General features: G+C 39.8%; 1 protein-coding gene and 1 pseudogene across 6 annotated transcripts in view; one reads left to right on the top strand and one right to left on the bottom strand.

Annotated features, from left to right (window-relative positions):
- TPST1 (tyrosylprotein sulfotransferase 1) overlaps nucleotides 1-26,970 on the top strand; it is a 135,112-nt gene that overhangs the window by 19,246 nt on the left and 88,896 nt on the right. Inside the window, exons 2-3 of one of the 6 annotated variants that reach the window (XM_060079467.1) lie at nucleotides 17,915-18,045; nucleotides 25,574-25,692. The exons of 3 other annotated variants lie outside the window; for them this stretch is intronic. The gene's annotated coding sequence lies outside the window, so the exon portion shown is untranslated. The remainder of the gene's footprint in view (nucleotides 1-17,914; nucleotides 18,046-25,573; nucleotides 25,693-26,970) is intronic. 2 more of the 6 variants (XM_060079464.1, XM_060079466.1) reach the window with 2 other exon arrangements.
- Nucleotides 209-26,761, bottom strand: LOC132476946 (beta-1,4-galactosyltransferase 4-like; annotated as a pseudogene).

Genomic DNA, 26,970 nt, shown 5'->3' with positions numbered 1-26,970 from the left:
TTATGCCACCTCTTTGGTCCCAAGTTCACGGCATCTTCATTCTTCACCTTTCTCCCCTCTTCTTCAGCCTTCTTCTCACCTGGGACCCGCCTCGTCCCAGATGACCATGCAGGATAAATGAGTAACAGAAATATATCTTCAACCCTTTCCTGCTTGGATAAGAACAATTCTGGTTCTCTGGAACATTCGGCAGTCTTTCTCCTGTGGCACTTTTTATCCCAGAAAATATGTATCACTTCAAACTTAAATATATCTCCTTCAATCAGAGTTCTCAAATAGCCTTCATGGTATCTTCTGAGTGGTCCTTTTATACTTAATCCTTCAAGTATCTACATTACAATATTTAACCCTCATGATCAAAACAACTGTTTTACATTCCATATCACCAGGAGTTCTGCTAAGAAAATATGAAAGAGGGAGAATCAGCTCAATAATTGGCTGCAACAAGTTCTTAATGTGTGCTACTAGGGGAAGTCTCTAGGCCAAAATTATTGCAATCAAATATTCAGTTCCTCCAAATGTCACCAGAAGAGCCAGGGTCATGGGCCAGACCAGAAATCCACTGTGATGTTGACATATAAAGGATTGTAATCCACAGAGAGTAATTTATAATCACAACTGCTCAACCCATCTGTTCTCCAGACACGTGACACCTGATGTAAGAGCTTCATCCATTCTATATTCACCTCATTGCCTTGGTCTCTATTGTGGAAGATCATAGTATATTTACCCACTTCAGGCAGTGGCCGGGTTATTTTCATTCTATGAAGCTCAACCCTGAGTCTGAGGTCATCGTCTTTGCCTCCCCATCCCCAGTAGTTGTTAGAGAATCCATTCACCTTGAAAAACTGCTCTCGGCTTAGGGCAGTAACACCCCCAAAATACCCACTGTACCGTAACCTGGTGGATGACGTAGATGCCATACTCCAGCTGCTGCCTCTGCAAGAAGGGGTGAAGGTGTTCTAGCAGGTACAGCAGGTGCTTCTCTCTGTGCCGGTGAGGGATGAGGATGGCGACCCGCTGCAAAGCCCTGCATTCCTCAGGGTGATACCGGCCTCTGTGCACCTTGGGGTTTTCTGCCTGTACTTCTTCCAGAGTGAGATCTGGTTTGAAAACGAGCTTGTTCTGGCCTTCCCACACGCGGCCTCGACGAGCACCTGGGATCTTTTTTTTAAATATAAGTGTTTACAGCGATAAATTTTCTCATAGCATGGCTCTTGCTGCTTTTGTCACGTCCCGTAAGTTTTGTTTTTTATCGCAAAATATTTTCTTTTTCTTTTTTTTGGCTGTGTTGGGTCTTAGTTGCAGCATGCAGGATCTTCATTGAGGCATTCGGGGTCTTTCGTTGTGGCACATTGGCTTCTCTCTAGTTGTGGTGCGTGGTCTTCTCTAGCAGGCTTCTCTCTAGTTGTGGCACGCAGGCTCCAGGGCACGTGTGCTCTGTAGTTTTGTGGCATGCAGGCTCTCTCGTTGAGGTGCACGAGCTCAGTAGTTGTGGCACGTGGGCTTAGTTGCCCCATGGTATGTGGGATCTTAGTTCCCTGACCAGGGATTGAACCTGTGTCCCCTGCTTTGGAAGGTGGATTCTTTACCACTGGATCACCAGGGACGTCCCCCACAATATCTTCTAACTTCCTGTATGATTTTTTGGCTCATTGGTTATTTAGGGGAGTGGTGTTTATTTTCACATATTTGTGAATTTCCTAAATTATTTTCCTGTTATTGTTTTCTAATTTCATTCCATTGTTGTTGGAGAATATACTTCATATGATTTCAATCCTTTAAATTTATGGAGACTTCTTTTATGGCCTGTTTTAGAGAATGTTACCTGTGCACTTGAAAACAATGTATATTCTGCTGTTGTTGCTTGGACTGTTTTATAGACGTTTGCTAGATTTCGTTGGTTTGTAGTGTTGTTCGAGTCTTCTGGTTCCTTGCTGATCTTTTGTGTGGTTGTGTTATCCATATTGAAAGTAGAGTATTGAAGTCTCCAACTGTTATTGTTGAATTGTCTATTTCTCCTTTCAATTCTGTCAGTTGTTGCTTCGTATATTTGAGGGTTCTGTTATTAGGTGCATATATGTTTATAATTGTTATATCTTCTTGATGGATTTGTCCTCTTGTAATTATAAAAGTGTTCCTTGTCTTTAGTAACAATTTTTATCTTACAGTGCATTGTATCTGATGCTAGTATAGCTACTCCAGAGTCTTTTGGCTACTGTTTACGTGTGTGTATTTTTCTCTCCTTTTGCTTTCAGCCCACTTAGTCTTTGAGTCTAAAGTATGTCTTGTAGAAATCATATATTTGGATTTTTTAAAATTGTTTTTTGTTTTTGTTTTGGTCCATTCTGCCAATCCTCACCTCTTGAGTGTGTAATCGATTTACATTTAATGTAATTACTGGTATATTAGGATTTATGTTTTCCATTTTGCTATTTGTTTTCTATATGTTTTATGTCTTTTTAGTTTCTCTATTCCTCCATTACTGCCTTTTTTGTATTAAATACTTTCTAGTATATGTTTTAATTAGCATGTTATTTCTTTTATTATAATTTTCTTTATTTTCCTGGTGATTACAGTTAGTATCTTAGAGCAATCTATTTTGGATTAATACCAACTTAATTTAAATAGTATGCAAAAACTTTGTTTTAATAGAGTTCTGTTCATTTCCTCCTTCTTTGTGTTCTTGTTGTCATTCAAACTGCGTATTTTATAATAAAATCCCATCAACAGTTATTTAATTATTGCTTCATGCAGTTGTCATTTAATTCATGTAGGAAAAGAGTTACGAACAAAAATGTGTTTATACTGCCTTTTGTATTTATCTGTGTAGTTTTCTTTACTAGTGCTTATTTCTTCATGTGGATTTGGGTTACTGTCTAGTGTCTTTTTATTTCATCATTAAGGACTCCCTTTATTTCTTGTACAGTAGCCCTTCCAACGATGAATTCTTTCAGTTTTGTTTACTGGGGATATCTTAATTTCTCTTTCTTCTTTTTTTTTTTTTTAGAAGAGATGGTTAGTTTTTAAATCATTTATTTATTTATTTATTTATTGTTTAGATTAAAAATTTTTTTAATTTTATTTATTTATTTTTTGGCTGTGTTGGATCTTTGTTACTGTGCGCGGGCTTTCTCTAGTTGTGGCAAGCGGGGGCTACTCTTCATTGCCGTGTACAGGCTTTTCCTTGTGGTGGCTTCTCTGGCTGCGGAGTGCAGGCTGTAGGTGCATGGGCTTCAGTAGTTGTGGCATGCGGGCTCTAGAGTGCAGGCTGAGTAGTTGTGGTACACAGGCTTATTTGCTTCATGACATGTGGGATCTACCCGGACCAGGGATCGAACCCATGTCCCCTGCATTGGCAGGTGAATTCCTATCCACTGCGCCACCAGGGAAGTCCCTCTCCTTCATTTTTGAAGGATAGTTTTGCTGGATTTAGAACTCTTGATTGATAGTCTTTTTCTTTTTCTTTTAGCACTGTGAATATGTTATCCCACTGTCTCTGGCCTCTGTGGTTTTGATGAGAAGTCAGCTTTTCATCTTATTGAAGATTTTGAATGCGATGAGTCACTTTTTTCTTGGTACCTTCAATAACCTCTGTTTTTGGCTTTTGACAGTTTGATTATAATGTGTCTAGCTGTATATCTCTTTGATTTATCCTACTTGGTGTTTATCTAGTTCGTCAGTTGTTAAGATTAATGTTTTTGGAAGATGGCAGAAGAGCAAGACGTGGAGATCACCTTCCTCCCCACAGATACACCAGAAATACAGCTACACGTGGAACAACTCCTACAGAACACCTACTGTACGCTGGCAGAAGACCTCAGATCTCCCCAAAGGCAAGAAACTCCCCACGTACCTGGGTAGGGCAAAGCGGAGAGATTCCCGCACAGAGGATTGGTGCCAACTGGCACTCACCAGCCCGACAGGCTTGTCTGCTCACCCGCCGGGGTGGGCGGCGCTGGGAGCTGAGGCTCAGGCTTCAGTCAGAGCACAGGGAAAGGACTGGGGTTGGCGACGTGAACACAGCTTGAAGGGGCTAATGCGCCACAGCTAGCCGGGAGGGAGTCCAGGAAAAAGTTTGGACCTGCCGAAGAGGCAAGAGACTTTTTCTTCCCTCTTTGTTTCCTGGTGCGCGAGGAGAGGGGATTAAGAGCGCTGCTTGGAGGAGCTCCAGAGACGAGCGCGAGCTGCGGCTGAAAGCGAGGAGCCCAGAGACGGGTGAGGGACGCTGGGGCTGCTGCTGCCACCGTGAGGCCTGTGTGCGAGCGCAGGTCACTGTCCACACCCCCTTCTGGGGAGCCTGTGCAGCCCGTCACTGCTGGGGTCCCGGGATCCAGGGACGGCTTCCCTGGGAGAACGCACGGCGCGCCTCGGGCTGGTGCAACGTCACGCCCGCCTCTGCCGCTGCAGGCTCCACCCGCACTCCGTGCCCCTCCCTCCCCCCCGGCCTGAGTGAGCCAGAGTCCCCGAAGCAGCTTCTCCTTTAAGCCTGTCCTGTCTGAATGAAGAACAGACGCCCTCCGGCGACCTACACGGAGAGGTGGGGCCAAATCCAAAGCTGAGACCCGGGAGCTGTGAGAACAAAGAAGAGAAAGGGAAATCTCTCCCAGCAGCCTCAGTAGCAGTGGATTAAAGCTCCACAATCAACTTGATGTACCCTGCATCTGTGGAATACATGAATAGACAACGAATCATCCCAAATTGAGGAGGCAGGAGTCAGTGCTGTGCCTCTGAGGTGGGAGAGCCAACTTCAGGACACTGGTCCACAAGAGACCTCCCAGCTCCACATAATATCAAACGGCAAAAATCTTCCAGAGATCTCCATCTCAACACCAGCACCCAGCTTCACTCAACGATCAGCAAGCTACAGTGCTGGACACCCTATGCCAAACAACTAGCAAGACAGGAACACAACACCACGCATTAGCAGAGAGGCTGCCTAAAATCATAAAAAGTCCGCAGACACCCCAAAATACACCACCAGACGTGGACCTGTCCACCAGAAAGACAAGATCCAGCCTCATCCACCAGAACACAGGCACTAGTCCCCTCCACCAGGAAGCCTACACAACCCACTGAACCAACCTTAGCCACTGGGGACAGACACCAAAAACAACGGGAACTACGAACCTGCAGCCTGCAAAAAGGAGACCCCAAACACAGTAAGATAAGCAAAATGAGAAGACAGAAAAACACACAGCAGGGGAAGGAGCAAGATAAAAACCCACCAGACCTAACAAATGAAGAGGAAATAGGCAGTCTACCTGAAAAAGAATTCAGAATAATGATAGTAAAGATGATCCAAGATTCTATTTCCAAGATCCAAAATCTTGGAAATAGAATAGACAAAATGCAAGAAACAGTTAACAAGGACCTAGAAGAACTAAAGATGAATCAAGCATCGATTAAAAACACAATAAATGAAATGAAAAATACTCTAGATGGGATCAATAGCAGAATAACTGAGGCAGAAGAACGGATAAGTGAGGTGGAAGATAAAATAGTGGAAATAACTGATGCAGAGCAAAATAAAGAAAAAAGAATGAAAACAACAGAGGACAGTCTCAGAGACCTCTGGGACAACATTAAATGCACCAACATTCGAATTATAGGGGTTCCAGAAGAAGAATAGAATAAGAAAGGGACTGAGAAAATATTTGAAGAGATTATAGTTGAAAACTTCCCTAATATAGGAAAGGAAATAGTTAACCAAGTCCAGGAGGCACAGAGAGTCCCATACAGAATAAATCCAAGGAGAAATATGCCAAGACACATATTAATCAAACTGTCAAAAATTAAACACAAAGAAATCATACTAAAAGCAGCAAGGGAAAAACAACAAATAACACACAAGGGAATCCCCATCAGGTTAACAGCTGATCTCTCAGCAGAAACTCTACAAGCCAGAAGGGAGTGGCAGGACATAATTAAAGTGATGAAGGAGAAAAACCTGCAACCAAGACTACTCTACCCAGCAAGGATCTCATTCAGATTTGGAGAAATTAAAACGTTTACAGACAAGCAAAAGCTGAGAGAGTTCAGCACCACCAAACCAGCTTTACAACAAATGCTAAAGAAACTTCTCTAGGCAAGAAACACAACAGAAGGAAAATACCTACAATAACGAACCCAAAACAATTAAGGAAATGGGAATAGGAACATACATATCAATAATTACCTTAAATGTAAATGGACTAAATGCTCCCACCAAAAGACACAGATTGGCTGAATGGATACAAAAACAAGACCCATATATATGCTGTCTACAAGAGACCCACTTCAGACCTAGAGACACATACAGATTGAAAGTAAGGGGATGGAAAAAGATATTCCATGCAAATGGAAATCAAAAGAAAGCTGGAGTAGCAATTCTCATATCAGACAAAATAGACTTTAAAATAAAGACTATTAGAAGAGACAAAGAAGGACACTACATAATGATCAAGGGCTCGATCCAAGAAGAAGATATAACAATTGTAAATATTTATGCACCCAACATAGGAGCACCTCAATACATAAGGCAAATACTAACAGCCATAAAAGGGGAAATCGACAGTAACACACTCATAGTAGGGGACTTTAACACCCCACTTTCACCAATGGACAGATCATCCAAAATGAAAATAAATAAGGAAACACAAGCTTTAAATGATGCATTAAACAAGATGGACTTAATTGATATTTATAGGACATTCCATCCAAAAACAACAGAATACACATTTTTCTCAAGTGCTCATGGAACATTCTCCAGGATAGATCATATCTTGGGTCACAAATCAAGCCTTGGTAAATTTAAGAAAATTGAAATTGTATCAAGTATCTTTTCCGACCACAATGCTATGAGACTAGACATCAATTACAGGAAAAGATCTGTAAAAAATACAAACACATGGAGGCTAAACAATACACTACTCAATAACGAAGTGACCACTGAAGAAATCAAAGAGGTAATAAAAAAATACCTAGAAACAAATGACAGTGGAGACACTACGAACCAAAAACCTATGGAACGCAGCAAAAGCAGTCCTAAGGGGGAAGTTTATAGCAATACAATCCCACCTTAAGAAACAGGAAACATCTCGAGTAAACAACCTGACCGTGCACCTAAAGCAATTAGAGAAAGAAGATCAAAAAACCCCCAAAGTTAGCAGAAGGAAAGAAATCATAAAGATCAGATCAGAAATAAATGAAAAAGAAATGAAGGAAACGATAGCAAAGATCAATAAAACTAAAAGCTGGTTCTTTGAGAAGATAAACAAAATTGATAAACCATTAGCCAGACTCATGAAGAAAAAAAGGGAGAAGACTCAAATCAATAGAATTAGAAGTGAAAAAGGAGAAGTAACAACTGACACTGCAGAAATACAAAAGATCATGAGAGATTACTACAAGCAACTCTATGCCAATAAAATGGACAACCTGGAAGAAATGGACAAATTCTTAGAAATGCACAACCTGCCAAGACCGAATCAGGAGGAAATAGAAAATATGAATAGACCAATCACAAGCACTGAAATTGAAACTGTGATAAAAAATCTTCCAACAAACAAAAGCTCAGGACCAGATGGCTTCACAGGCGAATTCTATCAAACATTTAGAGAAGAGCTAACACCTATCCTTCTCAAACTCTTCCAAAATATAGCAGAGGGAGGAGCACTCCCAAACTCATTCTACGAGGCCACCATCTCCTTGATACCAAAACCAGGCAAGGATGTCACAAAGAAAGAAAACTACAGGCCAATATCATTGATGAACATAGATGCAAAAATCCTCAACAAAATACTAGCAAACAGAATCCAACAACACATTAAAAGGATCATACACCATGATCAAGTGGGGTTTATCCCAGGAATGCAAGGATTCTTCAATATACGCAAATCAATCAATGTGATACACCATATTAACAAATTGAAGAAGAAAAACCATATGATCATCTCAATAGATGCAGAGAAAGCTTTCGACAAAATTCAACACCCATTTATGATAAAAACCCTGCAGAAAGTAGGCATAGAGGGAACTTGCCTCAACATAATAAAGGCCATATATGACAAACCCACAGCCAACATCATCCTCAATGGTGAAAAACTGAAACCATTTCCACTAAGATCAGGAACAAGACAAGGCTGCCCACTCTCACCACTCTTATTCAACGTAGTTTTGGAAGTTTTAGCCACAGCAATCAGAGAAGAAAAGGAAATAAAAGGAATCCAAATTGGAAAAGAAGAAGTAAAGCTGTCACTCTTTGCAGATGACATGATACTATACATAGAGAATCCTAAAGATGCTACCAGAAAACTACTAGAGCTAATCAATGAATTTGGTAAAGTAGCAGGATACAAAATTAATGCACAGAAATCTCTGGCATTCCTGTACACTAATGATGAAGAATCTGAAAGTGAAATCAAGAAAACACTCCCATTTACCATTGTAACAAAAAGAATAAAATATCTAGGAATAAACCTACCTAAGGAGACAAAAGACCTGTATGCAGAAAATTATAAGACACTGATGAATGAAATTAAAGATGATACAAGTAGATGGAGAGATATACCATGCTCCTGGATTGGAAGAATCAATATTGTGAAAATGACTCTACTACCGAAAGCAATCTACAGATTCAATGCAATCCCTATCAAACTACCACTGGTATTTTTCACAGAACTAGAACAAAAATTTTCAAAATTTGTATGGGAAAACAGAAGACCCCGAATAGCCAAAGCCATCTTGAGAACGAAAAACGGAGCTGGAGGAATCAGGCTCCCTGACTTCAGACTATACTACAAAGCTACAGTAATCAAGACAGTGTGGTACTGGCACAAAAACAGAAAGATAGATCAATGGAACAGGATAGAAAGCCCAGAGATAAACCCACGCACCTATGGTCAACTTATCTTTGATAAAGGAGGCAGGAATGTACAGTGGAGAAAGGACAGCCTCTTCAATAAGTGGTGCTGGGAAAACTGGATAGGGACATGTAAAAGTATGAGATTAGATCATTCCCTAACACCATACACAAAAATAAGCTCAAAATGGATTAAAGACCTAAATGTAAGGCCAGAAACTATCAAACTCTTAGAGGAAAACATAGGCAGAACAGTCTATGACATAAATCACAGCAAGATCCTTTTGGACCCACCTCCTAGAGAAATGGAAATAAAAACAAAGATAAACACATGGGACCTAATGAAACTTCAAAGCTTTTGCACAGCAAAGGAAACCATAAACAAGACCAAAAGAGAACCCTCAGAATGGGAGAAAATATTTGCAAATGAAGCAACTGACAAAGGATTAATCTCCAAAATTTATAAGCAGCTCATGCAGCTCAATAGAAAAACAAACAAACAACCCAATCCAAAAATGGGCAGAAGACCTAAATAGACATTTCTCCACAGAAGATATACAGACTGCCAACAAACACATGAAAGAATGCTCAACATCATTAACCATTAGAGAAATGCAAATCAAAACTACAATGAGATATCATCTCACACCAGTCAGAATGGCCATCATCAAGAAATCTAGAAACAATAAATGCTGGAGAGGGTGTGGAGAAAAGGGAACCCTCTTGCACTGCTGGTGGGACTGTGAATTGGTACAGCCGCTATGGAGAACAGTATGGAGGTTCCTTAAAAAACTAAAAATAGAACTACCATATGACCCAGGAATCCCACTACTAGGCATATACCCTGAGAAAACTATAATTCAAAAAGAGACATGTACCAAAATGTTCATTGCAGCTCTATTCACAATAGCCCGGAGGTGGAAACAACCTAAGTGTCCATCATTAGATGAATGGATAAAGAAGATGTGGCACATATATACAATGGAACATTACTCAGCCATAAAAAGAAATGAAACTGAGCTATTTGTAATGAGGTGGATAGACCTAGAGTCTGTCATACAGAGTGAAGTAAGTCAGAAAGAGAAAGACAAATACCGTATGCTAACACATACATATGGAATTTTTTAAAAAATGTCATGAAGAACCTAGGGGTAAAACAGGAATAAAGACACAGACCTACTTGAGAATGGACTTGAGGATATGGGGAGGGGGAAGGGTAAGCTGTGACAAAGCGAAAGAGAGGCATGGACATATATACAGTACCAAACGTAAGGTAGACAGCTAGTGGGAAGCAGCCACATAGCACAGGGAGATCAGCTCGGTGCTTTGTGACCGCCTGGAGGGTTGGGATAGGGAGGGTGGGAGGGAGGGAGACGCAAGAGGGAAGGGATGGTGGAACAGATGTATATGTATGACTGATTCACTTTGTTATAAAGCAGAAACTAAAAAAAAATATATATATATGATGCCTGTGCAATGGGTATCTTTTTGCCTGTTCAGACTTTGCTCTTCAAGCCTATGCTGATACTTGTTGGTTTTCCTGGATTCTATATGTCAGTCAGGATTCTCACAGTGTCAAGTACACATGTGCATACATATTTTTATTTTACTAGAATTAATAGTTCAAAGTGTAGCAAATAATGAAACATTTTACATGCCTTTTTGTTATAAAAATTATAATAAAGTGTTTATTATAAAAAATATTAATGTTTTTCACTGAATTTAGGGTGTTTTCAGCCATTTATTTATGTAACTCTGATTTTTTTCCTCTTTTTGTCTCCTCTGGGACTTCTGAATATTTTGGTGTGCTTGATGATATCCCACAGATCTGAGGCTGAATTCATTTTTGTTCATTCTTCTTTCTGTTTTTCAGACTAGAAAATCAATCTCTCTTTATGTCTGCAGGTTCTTCAGCTAGCTTAAATCTGCTGTTGAGCCCCTCTAGAGAATTTTTCATTTTAATTATTATACTTTAACTCCAGAATTTCTGCTTGGTTCTTTTTTTTAAAGAATAAGTTTTATCTCTATTGATACTCCCTATTTGGTAAGAAATTCTCATAATTCCTTTAAATTCTTCAGACATGATCTCCTTTAGTTCTTTGAACATAGTTACAAAAGCTGATTTAAAGTCCTTGTCTAGTAAGTCCAACATCTGGGCTTCCTTAGGAGTTGTTTCTGTTGACTGCCTTTTTTCCCCTGTGTTTGGGTCATACTCTCTTGTTTCTTTGTGTCTCATAGTTTTTGCTGAAAATGGACATTTTAAATAATATAATTGAGCTACTCTGAAAATCACCCTCTCTCCCAGGGATTGTTGTTGTTGCTATTTGTTTTGTTACTTTTTTGGGCTAATTCTGTAAACCCTGTACTCTTTGTCCTATGTAACCACTGAAGTCTCTGCTTGGTTCGCTTAGTGGTTAGCTAATGATTGGGCAGATTTCCTTAAATGTCTTGAACCCATAAGTCTCCCAACCTTGTTGAGGGACTCTGTGTGTGTGTGTGTGTGTGTGTGTGTGTGTGTGTGTGTGTGTGTGTGTGTGTGTGTGTGTGTGTGTGTGTGTGTGTGTGTGTGTGTGTGTGTGTGTGTGTGTTGTGGCTCCCTTAATGCACCAGAAGTTTACATTGTGCCTTAGCCTTTACTTCCTGCTTGTGTAGAACATCAGGGTCAGCCAGAGGTGAGAGAACAGGGCCTTCCTAGGTCTTTCCTGGGCATGTGCATGCCTTCTAGATTACTAAAAATATGTTGGAGCTTTTCTAAACCCTCTACATCTCATTCCTCAGTTTTTCCTTTTAAGTTTTTGGATAAATATATTGTTTGCCCCAATTGTTATTGCCACTGCAGACAGCTATGGCATTAAAATATTGTCTCTGGTTATGTTAACAAAAGCCCTGGGGATAGAATTGTTTACATTGAGGGTGCTCTGATTCAGGTCCAATAAAGATAAGCCCTGAGAATGGAGTTTTTCCAGTGAGCTGCTAGACTGGTTAAGTAATACAATTCTTTGGAGTTGTGGTTTCAGAGGGAGCTCCTAACCTCTTCTGCTCCCTTGAGTGGCTACTGGACTGCTGTTATTCACACCTATCATGTTTTCAGGTTGTTGGTTTCCCAGGCTTCCATGGAGCTGGGAGGAGGGAAATAGGACAAATTGAAATGCCATAAAGCTTGCTCTGCTTGCTGAAATTCAGCTGCTTTTCATGACTAAATGTTTCTTAGATTGTTGCAAGCCTTTGGTTTTCAGATTTCCAAAAAAGTTGATTTTGACCATTTGTGTCAGTGTTCTCATTAATTTTATGGAAGATCAGACTTTTAGAGGTCCTACTCTGCCATGCTGGATGTGTTTCCTTCAGCCTTTTCTTACATTTATGTAGTAGAAGAGTTTCATGCATTAGATTTTAGCACATTTTTTTAGGTTACTGACAACTTTGAGATAATACATTTTTGTTTTTCCAGTTTTCTTTGCTTTTGTTCCCATACACTCTGGTTAAACTGATTACTTAATATTTTCTGAATACATGCTATACTCTTCCACTTTGAGGCTTCTTATTATCTTATTTTCTCTGCTCAAAATACTCTTTCTTCCCTCAGTCCCACAGTGGGAGTCCTGCTTATCTTCTAAGATTCATTCTGATGTCATTTTCTTCATTTAGCTTTTTATGAGCCCATGGATGTGATCCTTTATTGGAAAACTTGTATTCTTTTTTTCATACCTTTTATATGATCTTATACTTTCATCATATGTGTATGTGTGTGTGTGTGTGTGTGTGTGTGTGTGTGTGTGTGTATAGTAGGCATACATAGTTTATTGTCTTTTTCCCCTGCTGAGTTGCTAGTTCTTTGAAGCCAAATGATGAATCATACTTACTTATGTGCTCAGTAAACGTTTGTTTAATTCAAGTGTAGGGTTTCATAGCAAGAATGCTCCACATTTTAGGTATTTTACTGGGAATTGCATTTTATTCATTTAGTTTTGAACTGAAGGAAAATGTCTACTCTGGAAAAATATAACAATACATAGTTGTACACACACTATACTATATAATCCTTGGTAAGGTGCAGGAAGATGAGACTATAAAGGCAAAATTCAATTTTTCCCATAGAGATTGTTATAATAGTGGTTTCTGATCAAAGATTTGATACCCAGATTTTTATAGAGAAGATCACAGAATTCCGGCTCTGAGTAACTTTGTGTCAGAGGCATAAGTCCTCATGACAGAAGTGGGAAGTTATTTACATGTGAGAGTGACTGTGCTGAAGCAAAACTAAACTGCTAAAAAACACAGGAAATGTAGAGCTACATGATATGCTAGATTTTAGCTTCCGTGTATGTCTATTATCCCTTAGGACCAGATCTATCTCTCTATTCTTAATGCTATCTAGATAAAATCATCAGGGACTTGCAGAAAGTGTGCAAAAATGCATGCTGTTCATTTATGCAAATAAAGCAGAATGCATACATGGATTTAGAGTTTTCATCTATCATTCTAATTAGATCTGAGATGATCGAAATAGGATAATTCAGAAGTCCACAGGGACTTACCTGGTGATGCAGTGGTTAAGAATCTGGCTGCCAATGCAGCGGACACGGGTTTGAGCCCTGATCTGGGAAGATCCCACATGCCGTGGAGCAACTAAGCCCATGCGCCACAACTACTGAGCCTGTGCTCTAGAGCCTGTGAGCCACAACTACTGAGCTCACGTGCTACAACTACCGAAGCCTGCGCACCTAGAGCCTATGCTCCACAAGAAAGAGAAACCACTGCAATGAGAAGCCTGCGCACCATAACGAAGAGTAGCCCCCGCTCACTGCAACTAGAGAAAGCCCCCACACAGCAACAAAGACCCAACAAAGCCATAAATTAAAAAATAAATAAATAAATAAATTTATTAAAAAACAAAAGCTAGGTACATTTTTTAAACCATATGCTAATGAAAGCCTTATAACACCATCAGATTCTTAAATTCACTTCATTTGCACCATATGTTGCATACACCACTTTTTGTTCATGCCAAGTCTAATGTCTGGGAATCAACCATGGAATAGTCATCATACATTTAGAGTCAGACCTGGGTTGCCACTTGGTTGACAATTTGCCAAGTATTGATACCTTAAGTAAGTTACTTATTCTTTCTGAGCTTCACTTTTCTTATGTGTAAAATGATTCTAGGACAGAAATGTAACTTTAACTTCTGGTTTGTTGCAGTGAGTCTAAGGGAGTACAAAAAAAATAAGATTCTGATTTATTCGTTAATGAGAGTGTGAAATGATAGAGGCAGATGAAATAGACTGATCAATAAAGAAGGTGGATTAGAAGAGCAAGGGCCAGAGGGGGGAAAAACAAGTGGTGAACTTTGTACTGCAGTCTTTCTGAATATAGTCGATCCATATTTTAACACTGGAATCAGGAGGAAAGACCAGTATTCTAATTATAGGAAAGAGTTAGCTGTCTAGGATTTTAGTGAGAAAGAAAGTTTTAGTGGGGTCACTCATTGCATATTTACTGAGTGCTCAATATGCATGTAGCATTTTATGTTATATGCTATGGGGAAAACTGAAAAGGATAAGATATAGTCAGTACCTTCCAAGAACTCACAACAAATTACACTCAGAATCTAGTTACATTAACTTATAGGCAATCAAGAATCCATTAACTCATTCAAAAGTCCTTACTTTCAAGGAGTTCACAATCTACTGAAAAAAAACAGACAAATTAGAAGAAATAAGATATGGGTAAGTCCAAGAGCACTAGGAAGAACAACTGTGTCATATGAGGCAGAGAGCTGTCAGGAAAGCTTCCTAGAAGAGATAGTATTGAAACCTAATATTGAAGGATGAATGGGAATTGTGAGTAAGAGATGCTGCACGTTGTTGAAGATGAAGGCAACTTTGAGTGAGTGTGTGTGTGTGTGTGTGTGTGTGTAGGGGAGTTGGTGATGAGGAGTAATATGAGGCTGAGGGGCAGGCAAGGGCTGTATCATGAAAGGCCTTATGTTATGGTAAGGATTTTTTTGAAAGAAGTAGAAAGTCAGGCTTCCCTGGTGGCGCAGTGGTTGAGAGTCCATCTGCCGATGCAGGGGACACGGGTTTGTGCCCTGGTCCGGGAAGATCCCACATGCCGCGGAGTGGCTGGGCCCGTGAGCCACGGCCGCTGAGCCTGCGCATCCGGAGCCTGTGCTCCGCAACGGGAGAGGCCACAACAGTGAGAGGCCCGTGTACCAAGAAGTAGAAAGTCATTGAAGGGTTTTAACTAGGGGAGTGTCATAAGTATATTTACATTTTAGATGGATCACTCTTGGGGGCTTCCCTGGTGGTGTAGTGGTTAAGAATCCGCCTGCCAATGCAGGGGGCACGGGTTCAATCCCTGGTCCAGGAAGATCCCACGTGCCACAGAGCAGCTAAGCCGGTGCTCCACAACTACTGAGCCTGAGCTCTAGAGCCCGAGAGGCACAACTACTGAGCCAACATGCCACAACTAATGAAGCCCACGCACCTAGAGCCTGTGCTCCACAACAGGAAAAGCCACTGCACTGAGGAGCCTGTGCACTGCAACGAAGAGTAGCCCCTGCTCACCGCAACTAGAGAAAGCCCGTGCACAGCAACAAAGACCCAACGCAGCCAAAAATAAATAAATAAAATAAACTTGAAAAAAAAAGATCACTCCTGAAACAGGATAGTGAATGAACTGATTAAAGGAAGTCAGATCTACCAGTCAGTAGGCTGTGGAGTTATCCTTGAGAATAAGATGAGGATGAGGGGCTTCCCTGGTGGCGCAGAGGTTGAGAGTCCGCCTGCCGATGCAGGGGACACGGGTTCGTGCCCCGGTCCAGGAAGATCCCACATGCTGTGGAGTGGCTGGGCCCGTGAGCCATGGCCGCTGAGCCTGCGTGTCTGGAGCCTGTGCTCCACAACTGGCGAGGCCACAACAGTGAGAGGCCTGCGTACCACAAAAAAATAATTAAAAAAAAAAAAAAAAGATGAGGATGAGAATTAAAGCCATACCAGCAGAGGAAGAAAAGGGAGGAGAATTGATTCAAGAGCTATGAAGGAAGAAGAATTGACAGGACTTATACCTGTTGTGTATGGAGAGGTTAAGGGAGAAACTACATAAATGCTCCCAGATTTTTAGCTTAAGCATTTGGGAGGAAGTGGTTCATTTACCAGTAGAGGAAAATGAAGAGGAGGATTGATTTACTAGGGAAGATATGTTCCATTTGGTGTTCTTTGAATTTGACAGGCCCAGTGGAACATTCAGATAGAATTTGTCCCTTGGCCTTTGAATGGTCAGGTCTCAGGGTTTAGCATAGAAGTTTTGGTTGCAGGTAGATTTGTGAGGCATCAGAAAATAAATAGGTGTTAGCTGTAGATGAAGCAGGATGAGTATAGGAGTATGGATGAGGGAACCCAATACCATAAGTTAATGTTTTGTGACTGTTTTGTGATGCTTGCTTCTGATACATATTAAATTTGTGTACATAGATGAGGCTGTTTTTTTTTTCCTGGGTGTTCTATTTTGTGCCACCAATTACTATTAGTATCATAACAGTTAAAATATTTTTGTTAATACCTTAATATCTGTTTGGCTCTTTCCAAAGTCTTGGAAAAGCTATTTTTCCCATCTGCTATGAATTTTGTAGATTCAATTTAAAAATCCTGTTGGAATAATAACTGGGATTGCAAAATTTTGTCATGGCCTCCAGATTACTTTGGTTTTATTTGTAGTTCGTTTTTCATTTTTGATATTATTTGTTTCAGATGACTCTGTAAGCATGTTAAGGAGATTTAAGAGAGATTTCACTAGGTGCTGATTCATCTATAAATTCCTTGCTTTATATTTTATTTGATAATAATGCACCCACTGCATGAATGATGAATGGGTTTTAATTTGTGCTTTTTTATTTTTTAAAATTTGTGCTTTAAAGGAGCTTATAGTTTAGTGGGGTAAACTAACCACGATACAGTGCATGAGCATGCAAGCCAATGTGTTTTTACCAAGTGCTTGAGGTTACAGAAGAGGGAAAAATTGATTTGGGGGGTGAGGGGGATGAGTAAAGAGCTCCGAGGAGGCGTGTGTAAAAGAGAGAAAGGGGCTTGATACAGGAGGCAGCAGCATGAGCAGAGGCCAGGTGTGTGTGAAGGTGCCTGGTTTGAATGAGGTGTGGTCCTGAAGGGGGCAGGCTTCATGGGAGGAGTGCCAAGGGGTGAAGTTGGTGGAAGAGCAGGAGCCAGTGTCTGAAGGGTGCCACAGGCCCGTGTTCTTTAAAGGTCCTTTCACATGTTATCCACCTGATGGCCACAGCAGCACTGTGAAAGCAAAGAGAACTTGCAGGCATTCTTTTATCTTTGCATTTTCTTTCCAGTCTTCTTGTAATTTCTACTCTGATTACATGTGGAAAAGAGCTTGATTATCATTATTCCTGTTTTATGAATGAGAGACTTGATGCTCAGTGATTTATCTAGTTCCATATGGCTAAGAAAAAATGGATTTGAGACTAGAGCCCACGTCTTCTGACTAATATACTAGACTGCCTTTACATTATTTCAATGCCATCTTCTTTTCTCCTTTACCTATTCTAGTTACTTTTAATTCTAAAACTTAGGAGCTTGGTGGAAAAATTGCATAATTGAATAACTGAATGAGAGTATATGATTTGAGCAAATTTGTTTTTTCTTTTCTTTGTGCTCCCTCTCATGGATGATTTAAACAGACGATAAACATGAGTGAAGAATCTAGGATAGGAATGGTTAGCCTACAATGGCCCTCTGATTTATAGGTCTGAGAAGGTTAGAACTTACTAACTTAAACTTTTTATTTTGTTTTATTTCATTCAACTCTGTATTATGAAAAATTTCAAACATATGCAAAAACATAAAATTACACTGAGCCCTCAAGTACTCATCGCTCAGCTTCAACAGTTACTAACTCGTAGTCATCTAATTTCATATAAACCCTTCCTCCCCCCGCCACATCTGCCTTCAGATATTTTTGAAGTAATTCCCAGACATCATTTCATTTAATTTGAACTTTTAAAAATGTGCTTGAGTTTAACTTGTGCTCTTGTCTCTGTTTGTGTCCTAGGCATTAGGTCCAGTGCTTAGTATTTGACCAGCTCTTTTCCCTCCTGACCATGGGGTTTATTGGAAACAAAATTCCAGTACACTGCTCCTTTATGAAGATGGGCCCCAGCAGACTCCCAAAGATCGTCAGCTGTGTGTACTGTATTTTTCTTACATTTGTTGTCAGTGGTTTTAGTGCCAGCCCCCAGGGTGTGGCTAGGAAAAGATGTTCCCATGTTGGTACTCTGGCCATGAGCTGACATAAGGATTGGTTTTACAACAGTGGGTTTATTTGAAGTTCTGCTGAATGCAAAGCTGTCATTCAAATTAAACCCTGGACACTTATTAATTGGCAAGTTCAAGCACACGATACAGTTATTTTTCCTTTTGCTAAAAAAGCTAGAAGCAGATAGAGAAAACAGCTATAAATTGGACTTTAGACAGAAGGCAAAGTGTCACTGGGTGTTGCCATTTGCCACGTTGGTTGGCATGGGAAGCAAGGAGCTAATGATTAATAAAGGAAAGAAAGCATTTAGGGGATTGTTACATTCCTATAATTTATCTTTTGCTGGGAAATTTACCCAGTGTCTCTTTGTACGTAGCACATGGCTACTTTCCTGACTATAAAAACAGGGTGTAAGGAATGTGGTCATGAATGCATGTGCCTGGGCCTGTGTATATGTGCTGAGTGTTGAAAATGGTCTGCTGACTACCAACCTCTTACACCCCTATGCTTGTTCACTGACACTGTTTTTGATTAGAAATCTTTATGAAATTTACAGAGATCTAAGTATGGAAGTATAATGTCATCATTCTCTTCTTCTCTAGAGCATTATTTCTGGGAGTCTTTCATTTGGCTTGCTGGGAAAGAGCAGTCTTATTAATAGTAATTTTTCAGATATGTTTGTTGCTGTGTTTCAGTGCTTTTTCCTTCTACTGGAGACAAAAATGAGACTGAACTTTCTAGTGTTTCCTTCTAGCACAGCCTCAGCTTTGTAAACGTCCCAATTGAGAAAATATTGATACTACTTGTCTGAAAATACAGTGACGTGGACTTTAAGATATTGGAAAGAGGCTGGTGTGTGTGTGTGTATTCGTGCGTGCGCATGTGGACAGTGGTCAAGTATATAAGGGTAATGGTCAGACAAGCTTTTACTGTACTTTCTTCTTAAATTATAAGACTACTTTTTTCAAGAATTTGAGAAGAATCAGTATTGAGGCCTGAGTAGAGACCTCAAGCTCTACAACATCTCTCTTTCATAGACATTTTCTTCCCAGTTTGATTAGTTTACTTTTACATTTTGAAGACTCAGTGTACTCTGTGACCTGGTGCTCTGTTAAGCATGCTGTGGTAGGGGACGGAACATAGACAAGGTCTCTGAGCTTCAGGAGTTTAAAATCTTTGGGAGTAAGTAAAATATACACAGTAAAATAAAGAGTGACCTTTGAAGAGGAGGTAAGATTTAGAGAGGTGTTGAGGAGAATGTGCTACTTGGGCCTCAGTATCTATGTCTGTAAAATGAGAGCGTTGGACCAAATGACGTAAAGGCCCCTTTTAGCAGTCATGCTCTATGATTCTTCAAGTTAAGAAACATCTAAAGACAGAAAATTAGGCTTCATATACTTAGTGAAAAAGTAATGAGGGACTTCCCTGGTGGTCCAGTGGGTAAGACTCTGTGCTCCCAATGCAAGGGGCCGGGTTCAGACCCTGGTCAGTGAACTAGATTCCGCATGCATGCTGCAGGCCTAAAGAGTTCGCATGCCACAACTAAGAGTCTGCATGCGGCAACTAAGAAGCTCTCATGCTGTAATGAAGATTCTGCATGCCGCAACGAAGATCCCATGTGCCGCAACTAAGACCTGGTGCAGCCTGAATGAATGAATGAATGAATGAATGAAAAGTAATGAGAATGTTTCTGAGGAAGCCAAGAATCCTCTTCTTTTCCTTTTTCGTATCCCTTACAAGGCCTTTGACAACTGTCTTACTTGCTTTCAAACATCTTGAAGGGAAGATAGAACATACTTTTTTCCCCTAAGTGTGTTGGGGGAGACAGTGTTTAATTAATTTATTTTTAAAATAAATTTATTTATTTGTTTATTTTTGGCTGTGTTGGGTCTTCATTGCTGCGTGCGGGCTTTCTCTAGTTGCGGTGAGCGGGGGCTACTCTCCATTGCAGTGCGTGGGCTTCTCCTTGTGGTGGCTTCTCATCGCGGAGCACAGGCTCTAGACGCACGGGCTTCAGTAGTTGTGGCACGTGGGCTCAGTAGCTGTGGCTCGTGGGCTCTAGAGTGCAGGCTCAGTAGTTGTGGCGCACGGGCTCAGTTACTCTGCGGCATGTGGGATCTTCCCAGACCAGGGCTCGAACCTGCGTCCCCTGCATTGGCAGCGGGATTCTTAACCCTGCGCCATCAGGGAAGTCTCAGTGTTTAATTTAAAATGCAACAGGAATAAAGGCTTGAAAAGAATTACCCCAAATTATGTTAATTGACACAGCTTTCAAGTATGATGGGATGTATGGCAGGGTTTTCTTTTTCCCTAAATTGTCCCTTAGTAAAGGGGAAGTTGCCTTCATTTGAGTCCTTATTAAACCTCTAATGTGAAGAGGTACCTTCTCAATTATTTCACTTTGAACCACACACTACTTTTTTGGGATAATGATATATTAGCCTGACTTCAATCAGTGCTGCTTTTGATGCCTATTGACAGAATCAGTAGAAAGAGACAGAGAAATTTAGTGTTGGATGCCTTAAGATAAGCCTTTTCAAGACCATTTTGAAAAATAATACCAGGCTTTGAACAGAGAAATGACGTGTTCTGACAAGTTTTGAAAAAAATCTCTTTGGCTGTTGAGTTGAGAATAGACTCTAGGGGGCAGGAGAAGAAGTAAAGATACCTTTCAGAAATCCTGGTGAGAGAATCTGGCAGTCCTAGTGGAAGTGTTGAGAAGTGGTGGGATTCTGACTACATTTTGAAGAAAGAGCCGGTAGAATTTTTGTCAGATTTGGATGTAGGGTATGAGAAAGAGGTAAATCAAATATGTATTAAATGCTTTGAAATCAAGCACATCTCACACCCCTTGACCTAGCAATTCCTCTTTTAAAAATTCAGAGTAGAAAATAATCATGTGTGCAAAGATGTTTGTACATGCAAGAATATTTATCACAAAAATTTAGAAACAAGTAAGTAATAATACAGAATTGGCCAAATAAACATTGGTAAAGCCTTTTCAGTAAAGTATTATGCAGTCATGAAAATGATTTACAAGTATGTTTCTGGACAAGGAAATACATTCATAATATATTTCCAATTTTTGTCTTTTTATATATTTTGGGAATTTGGGGTATTTTAATGGGAAGTTATCAGATACTGTTGGTTGCTACTATAGTAACTTAAAGGTCTATCATGTTAACTTTTGATTGGTGAATTCTATTTTGTATCTAATGTGTGCTTGGGGAAGTTTTCAGAGAAGTAGTTATGTTGTTTTTGTACAATTGAATTCTAAATTGTTCATGTAAGTTTTGAATAAAGTTGAGTCATTTGTCACCTATTGGATTCTGACATATGTCAGATGTTGGTAAGTTAAATGTAAAGTATGTATAGTACTAAATTTTATCATAAAGCTTTGCAATTTCAGGGTGATTTCTTAGTGATCACTGCTTTTCTCTCATGCAATATTCATTATGCAACCCCCCAAACAAACGAACGTACTAGAAGAATCATTCCTGTATAACTATAAAATGAAATTGACTAGAGTTAAAGAGCATTCCTCTTTGCTTCATTAAATGAGTTTTGTTTGCTTTGTTTGTATTTAAATGAATCTATATCATTTAAATGTTCATAAAATGGAAAATATGGGGATCATTTTTCTAGGATCATTTCTCTACTTTTCTCAGTAAAACCTGTTATTTACTTAATGTCTTCCTATCACCACTGAATCTATCACCACTAAATAATGTTAATCAGAAACATTAATTGGAAGATTTAGAGTCACAAGCTCTCCTCTTCTTGGTCTTCTCCTGACATCTGTCTTCTCCCCCCATGTTTCCCCTCAAATTTCTCTTGATTTAAAATTTTTTTTTGTTTTAAAAATTGTTATACAGTAAAATTGACTTTTTTTCTGATGCATAGTTCTGTGAATTTTCATACATATATTGATTCATGTAACGACTACCACAATCAGGATACAGAACAGTTCCGTCATCCCAGACAACTTGTGTTATATCCCTTTATACTTAGTCCTCTGGCATCCAGTGATGTAGTTTTGTCTTTTCAAGAATATTTTATAAGTAGAATCATTTTGAGACTGGCTTCTTTCACTCAGCATAATGCCTTGAGGTTCATTCAAATTGTTGCATGTATCAAGAATTTGTTCCTTTTTACTGCTGGATAGTATTCCAGAAGTGGATGTACCACATTTTATCCAAATTTACCCATTGAGGGACATTTGGTTTGTTTTCAGTTTTTGGTGATTATGAATAGAGCTGCTATATTCATGTGCAGGTTTTATGTGAATGTAGGTTTCATTTCTCTAGGACAAATGCTCAGGAGTGCACTTGTTGGGTTGTATGGTAAGTGTACGTTTACATTTATTAGACTCTACCAGACTTTTTAAAAAAAATTTTATTGGAGTATAGTTGATTTACAATGTTGTGTTAGTCTCTGCTGTACAGCAAATTGAATCAGTTATACATATACATACATCCACTCTTTCTTAGATTCTTTTCTCATATCGGTCATCAGAATCTACCAGGCTCTGGATGTACCATTGTGCATTCCCAGCAATGTGTGAGAGCCAGTTGCTCCTCATATTTGTCAGCACTTGATACTGTCTGTCAGCATTTTTTATTTGAGCCATCCTAATAAGCGTGTAGTCGTTTTTTTAAAAAAAGAGTATTATTGACATGTAATCCACACACCATAAATTTTCCCACAACCTGGATTTAGAACATTTTCATCACCCAAAAAAAAAAAACACATGGGCTTCCCTGGTGGCGCGGTGGTTAGGAATCTGCCTGCCAGTGCAGGGGACACGGATTCGAGCCCTGGCCCAGGAGGATCCCTCATGCCGCGGAGCAGCTGGGCCCGTGCGCCACAACTACTGAGCCTGCGCTCTAGAGCCCACGAGCCACTACTACTGAGCCCATGTGCTGCATCTACTGAAGCCCACGCACTCTAGAGGCCATGCTCTGCAACAAGAGAAGCCACTGCAGTGAGAAGCCTGCGCATCGCGATGAAGAGTAGCCCCCACTTGCCGCAACTAGAGAAAGCCCGCGCACAGCATCGAAGACCCAACATAGCCAAAACTAACTAACTAAATAAAAATAAATAAATTTATTTAAAAAACCAAAAAAAAACATGGTAATTGTTTCCATCTTCTCCCCTCAGCCCCAGGCAACTACTAATTTTTCTGTCTCTACAGATTTGCCTTTTCTGGACATTTCATATAAATGGGATCATACAATATGTGATCTTTTATGAGTTATTTCAGTCAATTAGCATAATATTTTTAAGGTTCATCCAAATTGTGACATGTATCAGTACTCCTTTTTATGGCTTAGTAATACTCTGTTGCATGGATATACCATATATTGTTTACTCATTTATTAGTTAGTGGGCATTTGGGTTGTTGCTTATTTTTGGCTATGAATAATGATGCCGTGAAATTTGTGTACAAGTTTTTGTGTAGACACATGTATTCAATTCTCTTGGGTGGAATTGCTGGATCATATGGTAACTCTTAACCTTTTGAGGAACTGCCGAACTGTTTTCTAAAGTGACTGTGCCCCCGCCAGTTTACAGTTCCACACACTGACAGTATATGAGGGTTTCAGTTTCTCCACATCTTCACCGACACTTTATATTGTCTGTGGTTTTTTTGTTGCCATCTAGTGGGTTTGAAGCGGTATCTCATTTTGGTTTTGATTTGCATTTTCCTGAAGACTAACATTGTTGAGCATCTTTTCATGTGCTAATTAACTATTGTATATCTTCTTTGGAGAAGTGTCTATTTAGAGTTTTTGTCCATATTTTATTGGGTTATTTGTCCGTCTTGTTGAATTGTAAGTTCTTTATATATTCTGGTTACAAGTCCCTTATTGGATATATGATTTACATATATGTTCTCCCATTTTTTTGGTTTGTCTTTCACTTTTAGGATATTGTCCTTTGAAGCACAAATATTTTAAATTTTGATGAAGTCCAATTTATCTGTTTTTTCTTTGTCTCTTGTACTTTTGGTGTTGTATCTATGAAACTGTGGCCTAACGCACAGCCACAAAGATTTACACTTCTGTTTTCTTCTAAGAATTTTATAGTTTTAGCTCTTACTTTTAGGTCTCTAGCTCATTTTGAGTAAATTTTTGTGAATAGGTATTCAACTTCATTCTTTTGCATGTGGATGTCCAGTTGTCCCAGCATCATTTGTTGAAAAGAGTGCTCTTTCCTCACTCAGTTATCTTGGCACCCTTGTCAAAAGTCAGTTGGCCATAAATGTAACAGTTTATTTCTGGACTTCCATTCATCTGTATGCCTGTTTTTCTGCCAGTATTGCATTGTCTTCATTACTATCACTTTGTAGTAAGTTTTGAAATTGGGAATTGTGAATCTTCCAACATTGTTGTTTTTCAAGATAGTTTTGGCCAGAGTGAGATTGTATAAACCTAAATAGGATTAAGTAACTCACTGCTTAGAATCTTTAAATCAGTCACATCTGATTGCATCTATGGTAAAATTTTATATCCCTAACCTGACCCACAAGATTTATGAACTGACCCCTGCCCATTTTTCTAGTTTCATCTCTCACTCACTTTCTCTCTTGCTTACTGCCTTAGCCTGCTCTTTGAAAACTTTTTTTTTTTTTTTGGCTGCACCGTGTGGCATGTGGGATCTTAGTTCCCGACTAGGGATCGAACCCGTGCCTCCTGCATTGGAAGCACAGAGTCTTAACCACTGGACTGCCAGGGAAGTCCCTGAAAGCTTTAAAATGCCTTTCTATTGCAGGGCTTTTGCGTATCCATTTACTTTTGCTTAGAACGCTCTTCTTTTCACTCTTTACCTAGTTCCTACTCATTCTTCAGATCTTTACCTGTCAATTTTTAAGAAAGGCTATTCCTATTATTATTTTTTAATAAATTTATTTAGTTTTGGCTGCCTTGGGTCTTCGTTGCTGTGCGTGGGCTTTCTCTAGTTGCTGTGAGCGGGGGCTACTCTTTGTTGTGATGCATGGGCTCCTCATTGCAGTGGCTTCTCTTGTTGCAGAGCATGGGCTCTAGGTGCACGGGCTTCAGTAGTTGTGGCACGTGGGCTCAGTAGTCATGGCATGTGGGCTCAGTATTCATGGCTTGCGGGCTCTAGAGCGCAGGCTCAGTAGTTGTGGCGCATGGGCTTAGTTGCTCCATGGCATGTGGGATCTTCCCGGACCAGGGCTTGAACCCGTGTCCCCTGCATTGGTAGGCAGATTCTTAACCACTGCACCACCAGGGAAGCCCTCTATTATTTTTTAAATATTGGTTTTTCTTTTCTCACTTAGAAAGGTAACACATGTTCATCATAGCAAATTTGAAAAATAAGGAAAGGTATCTTACAAGGAAACCAGAGGATAAGCATTTAATGTTGTAGAGACATCTAATGCCAGCTTGTTTTTTGGTCCTATGGTCCTTATTTTCTTTTTCTGTTTGGCAGCCTGAAGAACTGTTTCTTTCACATTTGAAATTGAACTATATTTGAAATTTGAAATTGCCATATTTGAAATTGCCAGGATGTTTCCAGATTGGGTTTATTGTCATTGTTTTGCTTGAAAGGTAGGCCCTCACTTGAATAGACTAATGTCTTTTTTTCTATTTCCAAAAGTTTTTTTTCCCTTTGTGCTTGTAATACAGTTTTAGTTTCTTTAACCAAAATGTTATTTTTCTGGGGTTTAATCTTAATTCTCCATTTTCTCTATTACTCTCTTTTCTCTCCATTGTTTTCTTTCCTTCCCACTTACTCCCTTTTAAATTAAATACTGGTGTAACATCTTAAGTGTGCCTTCTACATCATGGATACAGTTTTCTGCATAGATATTTCAATGCTTTATTGCTACCAATTATCTTAATTAATGTTTTTTTCTTTGCAGTCTTTTCTTATCAAGCTGATCTTCTAATCTCAACCTCTTCTCACTTTGTGGTTCTTTGTTGCAGCTTTATAATAAAGTACAGTGCCTGGCACAATAATATGTCTTCAAATATGTGGCTAAAGGAATGAATACATGAGTAAACAAAAACCAGATCTTGACTGTTGTATCCTACTGAGACTCTCAAAAAATATTTCTTTGAGTGTATTCTTCAAAAAAAGAAAAACCAGCTGTACTGAGGTGTAACATATACCATAAAACTTACTCATTGTAAGGGTACAATTCAGTGATTTTTAGTAGATTTTATAGAGTTGTGCAACTATCACAACAGTCCAGTTTTAGAACATATTCATCACTGGAAAAAGTCCCCTCATGCTTGTTTGCCATAAGTTCCTGCTTCCACCCCATGCTTTCTGTCTCTGTAAATTTGCCAGATGTGAACATTTCATATAAATGTATGCTGATGTAGCTGCTCAGATACATACACACACACACACACACACACACACACACACACACAGTTGTTTTCATTTTTAAGCATGGCTTTCTTGTGGTTTGCCCCCCTGTCTGCATAGCTTAGTGGACAGCGGTTGTGCTCAAACATATTGAGGCAATAAGACCTGCGTGTGGGGCAGAGGAACACGTTCAAAGTTCAGGCTGTTCTCAAATCTGCCCTGGTGTTTACTTTCCACTTGATCCTTTCGTGTCTCCTGTTTGCCTGTATGCAGCTCAGCGTTGGCCACGAGCTTGCTGATCATGACTACAGCCTCAGCCCACTAGAGCTCTTCACCCTCCTTGCTCACCAGCTGCCTGGAGCATCACTTACACTGGCAGCACAGTTGGGCATGTGTGCTACGCCCCAGTTCAAATTGAGTGATCTCCCATTGATTCCAGCAGCAAAGCCTCCAGGCCTTGTAGTTTGCCCTGCCCTGCAGAACCTCTGTACCTGCTGAGTGGGTGGATGGTG

This window comes from Mesoplodon densirostris, chromosome 16 (assembly GCF_025265405.1).
Source record: "Mesoplodon densirostris isolate mMesDen1 chromosome 16, mMesDen1 primary haplotype, whole genome shotgun sequence".
Lineage (NCBI taxonomy): Eukaryota > Metazoa > Chordata > Mammalia > Artiodactyla > Ziphiidae > Mesoplodon > Mesoplodon densirostris.
The sequence above is the reverse complement of the archived record's forward strand: the minus strand, read 5'-3'. Positions and strand labels throughout refer to the sequence as shown.